This window comes from Piliocolobus tephrosceles, chromosome 4 (genome assembly GCF_002776525.5).
Source record: "Piliocolobus tephrosceles isolate RC106 chromosome 4, ASM277652v3, whole genome shotgun sequence".
Taxonomy (NCBI): domain Eukaryota; kingdom Metazoa; phylum Chordata; class Mammalia; order Primates; family Cercopithecidae; genus Piliocolobus; species Piliocolobus tephrosceles.
In genome coordinates, this window is record NC_045437.1 from 112,572,974 (window position 1) to 112,580,988 (window position 8,015).

Here is an 8,015-nt window from a genome sequence, read left to right on the forward strand (position 1 = left end):
GTCAGGCAGTTGTCCCAGGAATGAGTCGGGCTTGACCACTAGACCCTGGGGTTCTTTTTTCTTCTTTGCCAGAATGTGGATCAGACAGCTGAGACCTTGTGAGCACAGCTGGCTGGTGAAGGCATTGCATGGGAACAGGAGGGAAATGTCAGTGCATTTGTGAGGGGTGTGAAGGGTGTGAGGGAAGCACTGGGCGGCTCCCTTGAACTTCTGGCCGGCCAGAGGCAGCTTTGAATGCAGGGATTGCACGTGGCCCTAGAAATCCCATTCATTCTCCAGGGCAAAGGATGCGCCTGCCTTTGATTCACGCTGTCAGTTTTTCAGAGCCCGATAAATCCCAACTAATCCATTCAAGAAGCACACTGACAGTCAGCCAGAGCCAAAACCCACCTTCTCAAGGAATTCCTTTCAGATGAACCATTTTATTTTTTACTTCCACGTACCGTGATTCGTTTCCTGGTCGGTGCCCTTCGGAATCTGGGCTTCTCGGTGCATGTAGCCCCACCGTGAGCCAAGCAAGCCAACAGGATTGTGTTGATTTATTGGCCTCAAGCAATGTTTGGCAGCTGAGTTCTTCCTGGCCGTCTCAGGGAGGCTGGCGTGGGTAAACTTGCTGAAGTACCCAATGCCAGGGGCTATGGAGTGTCGTTTGTTTGTTTGTTTGTTTGTTTGTTTGTTTAACTTGGCAGTGAAAATATTAAATGGATTAAACAAATGCAGAAATTCTCGAGCTGCAAAACCTGCAAGGGTCTGACCGAGGAGATGGGTGCCAAAGTGTGGCACCCAGGCAGGGTGGTCTCTGCTCCAGGGACCAGAACTAGGGGGCAGAGAAGCCTCCAGCCACAGTGAACACCCCCCGTAGTCCTGGCTTCTAAGGCTTGCTTTCTTGGTTCACCCCATCCCAGTGGCAACTGAGAGGAAGCAGGCTGTCTTCCAGGCCTCTCTGCAGGCCCAGTTTAAGGAGCATTTGCAGTTCCTGGTTGGGTCATGTGGCTGTGGCTCCACCCTCCAGAACCCCACGTCCCCACGTGGCATTTACCCTTTGCCCGGCCAGCGTGGGGAGGACACTCATGTGACTATGCCTGGGACCCCGATGAAGCCCCGAGGCGCCTGGTCCCACCAGCCTGGCCCTCCGAGGCAGGAAAGGGCTGCTCTGCCCCCAAGACCCCTGGAGCCCTTGAGTCCTCCCCTCAGAGCAAGTCACCAGCCAGCTGTCGGGGGTGGCGTGGGACTGGGCCCTGATTGAGCTCTAAGTATTGCCATATGGTTTCTGCCGAAAGTCTGATTATTAATGACATATTAATTACCACAGGGGCAATCAGGACGAGATGGCTACCCGGTAATTTGTCATTTATTTTTTGTTCTCTTCGCCCTTTTCTCTCAAACCAATACTCTTTCCCTGAGCCTTGATTTAACTCTGTCTGCACTCCTGTCTCCTCCTCATCTCCTCCTCGTCTCCTCCTCTGCTCCTCAGCAGTAGTGGTCTTTCTGTGAAGGGGATTAGCGTGAGCTCCAGGGCTGCACAGATCTCCAGGGCTGCCCTGGAGGCAAAGCAGAGCACCTCGCTCAGGTGTCTGGGTGGCACTGAGTCCACCTAGCACTGCTTCTTCAGTAAGTCCAGCCAAGAGCCAGCAGTCCAGCCCCCGCACTGTGGCGTGCTCCACTGGACAGACTGGGCCTCTTCCCAGTGGGCGGAGGACTCCCTGTCCCAGCCACCGCTCCTCATCGTCACTTGATAACAGGAGACTGGCTGGTTCCAGTTTGGCCTTGTGGTGTCATCCCTTGGCAGATCTCTTAAAATTAACCCAAAAGTTAGCACATTCTTGGAATAGATGTCCCAACCCAGGCCAAGTGAGTGCCATATCAGCAGCAAGACACAGCGTGGCTGTGCCACCGCCAGGTCCTGCGCGGGGGTTGAGGGTCGTGGCAGCAGCATCCGGAGGTCCTGAGACATCAGAAAGAGTAGGGGGAGCCCAGCAGAAGAAGAGATTGGCAGGGCCATCAAGGGAGGGGCAGATTCATTCTGTGCCTCCAGGGCAGGAAGACGCAAGGAGGGAAATGCTGGCTGATTCAGGGGCCAGATCTGTGCAGTCAGGATGGCTGGCAATGAAGAGGGGTGGTCCCTGGTCCTGCAGTGGAGACGAGGAGTCCAGCCCCAGCACCAGGGAGACTTGGCGTGGCGTCCACTCTGCTTCCTCCTGGCTGAGTGACCTTAGAGAAAGTGCTCACCTTCTCTGAGCTTTAATTTTCTGCTCTGTGAATGCAGAGATGAAGGCACAAAATGTGTCACAAATCCAACCCTCCAGGACTTGGTGGTAATTCTGGGGAACATTGACTTCATGCCAGAGTGGCCCCGTGCTGGGCTGAGTGAAGTTTGGGATCTCACAGGCAGTCAGGGCAGCTCCCCCAGCAACAAACAGCCTGGCCTCTCAGACTCCGCGGAAGTAAGAATGCAATGTGAAAAACAGCTGTGACCCACCCTCATCCCATGGCACACACTGGGGTTAGGGCCCTGCCACAGTCCCCAGCTGCTCTTCTGACTAGGCAGGGGTCAGGCTTCCGTCTCCTGGGCACGGCAGCCCGGACCTTTAGGTGTCCGGCGTCTTGAGGAAGCACAGGCTTTTGCTGCAAAATTCAGCCCCGTGTCTTGGCATTATTCGCCGTACCAGTACCAGCTCGGGAGGACCGGAGACTAACAGAACCACTCCTGGCACGACCCAGTTCCCTTTGCCCCGGTTACTTTGTATTCACAGGTCCAGAGGGGAGAGGGTGGGGAGTGGGTGAGCGGTTTTCTCCCCGTCTTCTCCATTGTTTCCTCTGAGCAAAGAGTGACCCAGCGGTCCACAGCCACAGCCTCAAGCATCAGAGAAGATGCTGCCTGCTTACCCGGGGGAGGGGCAGGGGGCTTGTTCTCAGTCACACCAGAGCAGCTGCCAGGGTCTGCGTCCCACAGAGGCCTCTTCTCCCTCACTCCTTCCTCCCAGGACCCAGCTGGGTGGGGTGGGCAGCTGGCCCTACGGCCGACAGGCAGGAGTCTGGGTGTGGATTAAGTAGCTGGGCATGGTTCTCATCTCTGCAGCTTACTCGCTGTGAAGCCTTAGGAAAGGAAGGCCCTTGGCTTAGAGCACCCAGAACGTGAGTCAGGGCAAACCGGGGCTGCTGTCCTTGGGGCCGTGATAGGACTGTCGGGAATTAAAGATGAAGTTGAGTGTGGAGGTGGTATCGGGCTCCCTCACACCTGGGCCTGGCCTCGAGAAAGAGCGCTGCCACTGTCGGGGCTGGGAATGGACAGATGGATGTGTGTGGAGCCCCGCAGGTGTCCCTCAGGCTTGACACTGTTAGCTTTCTTGGAAGGAAGAGAGTTGGGGTCCAGCAAGCCCCCCCACTTCCTGTGTGTAGACAGCTCTGGCAGCCGTGCCCCTGGTCCTACCAGCAGCTCCCCAGTCACTGGGAAGCCTGAGCAGGCTGGGCCTGGTGAGGGGTGAGGGGACCCCTCAAAGTCTCTGGGAAGCTGGTATCACAGCCCATGATGGCCTTCTCCCTGAGGTCACCCAGCCCCAGCTTACACGCAGACCCCCATTTCCACACGGAGGTAGGCGTCTTCCCTGGGTGGGCTGGATTCAGGGCCTTCCTGTCGCCAGCACCAGGAGCAAGCCCAGCTATGCGCCTCCAAGCCCCTCGTCCTCGCACCGCCACCCGGGCCATTCCTTCTGTGAGACCCACGGGTAGGGCAGACACCCCGCTCAGCGTCCCCTGCAGGAGGAAAAGCAGCCCCATTCAAGGAAGAGGGGGATCTTTTGCAGGCTCCCGGGCCCAGGTCCTGAGCAGAAATTCCTTTCTCTTGGCCTGTGGAGGACAGGAGGGCTCTGCCCAGCTCTCAGCCTGAGGTGTATTTGCAGATGGCTCCATGTGGTCATCCCAGAGGCCAGGATGACTGCCTCCTGCTGAAGTGCCTGGGCCACCTCCGAAGCCCCTCGTGCAGAGGACACCGTGGCTTTGAGTCAGTCACCTGCGTGGACCTGGGCCGACTACGTGACCTCTTGGGCCTGGGGAGATGACACCTGCAGAGCTGGGGTTAAATGAGTGTCAGGCACAGAAGCCGCGTCCAGTCCTGTGTGTGGCAGCCCTTCCATAAATACTGCTATCTTTCCTCGTCGTTGACAGTCTCAAGAGAAGAAAAGATGGATTTCAGAAAGCGTTTTAATCTACTCAGTATAAAATTGCAATATTTGGAAAAACAACTTAGAGAATGGTCAGTTTTAGAAAAAGGTTTTGTTTGTTTTTGTAGCTTAGTAAACTTCTGGACCGGCCTCAGGGAAGACTTCTTTTTTTTTCTCTTTGTGCCCATATCTTATCCCTTTGTAAGAGCAAGGATAGAGTCCGGCTGGGGGCGGTGGTGGAGACTGTCAGTGCTTTTCTGGATTAACTCAGGCCGGTTCCCTCAGCTGAAGCGAGGTCTGTATGTGGACCTGATAGGAGTGGCTGGAGGACACGGGGCATAGAGGCCACCCACATCTGTGGGGCAGGTTGTGGACTTGAGGAAGTCAGAGCCGACAAGGGCCCGGCTCGCCCTGTCCAAGCCCTCCTTGTACAGAGGCTGGCCTATCCTCTCTGCTCCCAAGGATTCATTAACAGCCTCTTCTGAACAAAAAGCATGTTTATTGTAAAACATTTGGACAGTAGAGAAAAACACAAGGAAAAAGCATCTCTAATTCTGCCACTCACAGATAAGTCCTCTTACCTTGGTGATTGTTCTAGTATTTCTTTTTTTTTTTTTTTTTTTTGAGACGGAGTCTTGCTCTGTCACCCGGGCTGGAGTGCAGTGGCTGGATCTCAGTTCACTGCAAGCTCCGCCTCCTGGATTTACGCCATTCTCCTGCCTCAGCCTCCCGAGTAGCTGGCCACTGTCGGGAGGCGCCCGCCACCTTGCCCGGCTAGTTTTTTTTTATATTTTTTAGTAGAGACGGGGTTTCACCATGTTAGCCAGGATGGTCTCGATCTCCTGACCTCGTGATCCGCCCGTCTCGGCCTCCCAAAGTGCTGGGATTACAGGCGTGAGCCACCGCGCCTGGCCCTCTAGTATTCCTTATATGCAAGTTTGCTTTTATATTTATTGCCTTTAAAATAGAATTACAAGTGCCTTCTTAGCACAGTAGGCAGCACGTCAGTCTCATAATTTGAAATACAATTACATTGGACTTTTTTTGTACTATTTTTTTCACTAAATATAGCATGAGACTTTTTTTTCCGCATCATTAAAAATCCTTAGAGAATGTAATGGCTACATTGTATTTGTTCCGATATATCATTTATTTAACTAGTCTCAAAGTTAAATTATTTATATTGACAATTTTTCACCCTTACATTCAGCATTCTGGGAATAAATGTAGCTTATTTCCATGATTATCTCCTTAGAATAAATAACTAAAAGTGGAATTGCTGCACCAAAGGATTTGCACATGTTTAAAGCTTTTGATCTATATTGCCAAATTGCCCTCCAGGAGACTATACTAATTTACATTCCCACCAACCATGAATAAATGCTGCATATTTCCCCAAATGCTGGCCAAATGTGGGTATTATACTTTTAAAACTATGCCAATATAAGTTTTAAAATATATGCATATATGTATGAATATTGTTTTAATTTAGGGCGTATTTTAATTAGAAGTAGTCGGAGATTAAACTAGTTTTGATAAGGTTTGTGTAATCCTGCCACCTCGTGGTAAAGGTTGGAATTGCAGGCATAGGGTTTAAAGAGGAAATCACCCGTGTTTAAGACCTTTTGGATCCCAACTAGTCCAGGGACAGAAGACATCATGGAATCAACAGCATAGGGATAATGCTTAACTCAGAACATTGTGAATCAAAGGTTGGGCCCTCAAAGGAGCCCTAGGCACAGCACTCTTGCATTTTGGGGTAGTAATCAGTATTTATGTCGATAAAGTGATTTTGCCGTCTCAGAAATAGGAGGCTTGCCTGTGTTCAACAAATCTGATGGGTGTCATACCCTGGCCTGGGCCCTGGGGTAGCACAAAGATGGATCAAGCCCAGTCACAGTCTTTGGAGAACCATGTGGGAACGGGAGTTTGCCCTGGGAGAGAGAGGAGTGAATAATTAGAAGCTCAATGTCATCTTCCTGGAGGTATCTTTTTTATTACAAGCCCTTTTTTCTTCTCTAAACTGATTCTGACTAAGATGAAAGCACCTGTCACTCATTCAGGGCTTAATCTTGAGTAAACTTTTACTTTTACACAGAAAACATTAGACCTTCTCATCTCCTATTTACAATGTCACAATGTTGGCTTTTCCTCTTCTTTGGTAGTTTGATTGTCTTAACTCTTAACATTAGGCTTTAGTGACCTTCTGGTTTGTTTTACACATTCAGAAACCTATTTAAACTTTTCTTAGATATCATTTAATGTGCTTTAAGGAGAATAAAACAAGGATATGATGAGAGTATTGGCTGGGTGAATGGACAGGTATAATTTGGATTAAATAATCAGAAGGCTTGAAGTGAGATTTAAATGATGAAAAAACTGCAGAGATCTTGGGGGAGATCCCAGCAGAGGAGAAAGCAAGTGTGCAGGTCATGAAGTTGGAGCAACCTTTGTGTGTTCAGGTACACTCAAGGTCAGTGTGGCAGAGTGAGTGAGCAGGTGACAGGGAAACAATAGAAGGTGAAGCCAAAGAGGTCTCCCAGAGCTGCACCAAGTAGAACCAAGACAGAGGCAAGGGCTGGGGGATGGAATTTGACTCTGTGTTTATAGAAATCACTTGTCCTGGCTGGGCACGGTGGCTCATCCCAGCACTTTTGGAGGCTGAGACAGATGGATCACTTGAGATCAGGAATTTGAGATCAGCCTGGCCAACATGGTGAAACTCCATCTCTACCAAAAAAAAAAAACGAAAACTAGCCAGGTGTAGTGGCACATACCTGTAGTCCCAGCTACTTGGGAGGCTGAGGCAGGAGAATCACTTGAACCCAGGAGGCAAGTTGCAGTGAGCCGAGATCACACCACTGCACTCCAACCTGTGTGACAGAGACAGGGCAGAGACCGTGTCTCGAAAAAAAAAAAGGGAAAGAAATCACTTGTCCCCAGAGACAGACTACCAAAGGGCCGGAGATCCCCCCCCTCGCGATGCTTCCTTTGGGAACAGAGAAGAAAAGACTGTCACCCTTCATCTCCCAAAGCCCTTCCAGTGTGCCAGGGAAGCAGGTGCAAGTATTGAGTGCTTGCTGGGTGCACACTCATGCATGCCGTCCTACCATGGGAAGCTAGTAGTTTCAGTCCTACCTGATGGATGAGAAATCTGAGCTCAGAGGGTGACAGGACTTAGCTGAGACATGGCCTGCTTGCATGCCAAAGGCTGGATTAGCACCCAGGCTATGTGACCCCACTCCCTCACACCAACCAGCCGGCCTCTCAAGCTGTCTACATTAGCAGGGCCGGGGCCAGGATGGTCTGCGTGTTGGCAGGAGAGTGCTTCTCAGACCACCCCGAGAAATGGATGCTTGGAGTGGATGTTTGGTTTCTCCTCCTCATACCTATCTGTATCCAGCCCAGCTGCTCCCTTCCCAACTACTGTATTCCACCCCTGGTATCAATTGTTAGGATGCTTTCCTGCTTTCCGAAAAAAGAAAAACAAAAACTAAGTCTAACTTAAACTTAAAAGTCTATTTCTTCATTTCACCTCCTCTCCTATTCCTCATTCGTACCTCCGTGTCATAGCCATTATTAGAAATTAGGGGGCGTGGCTGGGTGCGGTGGCTCACGCCTGTAATCCCAGCACTTTGGGAGGCCGAGGCGGGCGGATTACGAGGTCAGGAGATCGAGACCATCCTGGCTAACACGGTGAAACCTCGTCTCTACTAAAAATACAAAAAATTAGCCCGGCGAGGTGTTGGGCACCTGTAGTCCCAGCTGCTCGGGAGGCTGAGGCAGGAGAATGGCGTAAACCCGGGAGGCGGAGCTTGCAGTGAGCCGAGATCACGCCACTGCACTCCAGCCTGG

The 8,015-nt window shown here is 51.4% G+C and overlaps 1 protein-coding gene across 1 annotated transcript in view; it reads left to right on the forward strand.

The window, feature by feature from the left end:
- The window catches only part of COL23A1 (collagen type XXIII alpha 1 chain), a 79,618-nt gene that overhangs the window by 21,496 nt on the left and 50,107 nt on the right, over window positions 1–8,015 (forward strand). Inside the window, exon 4 of the mRNA XM_023193693.1 lies at window positions 1,313–1,339. The gene's annotated coding sequence lies outside the window, so the exon portion shown is untranslated. The remainder of the gene's footprint in view (window positions 1–1,312; window positions 1,340–8,015) is intronic.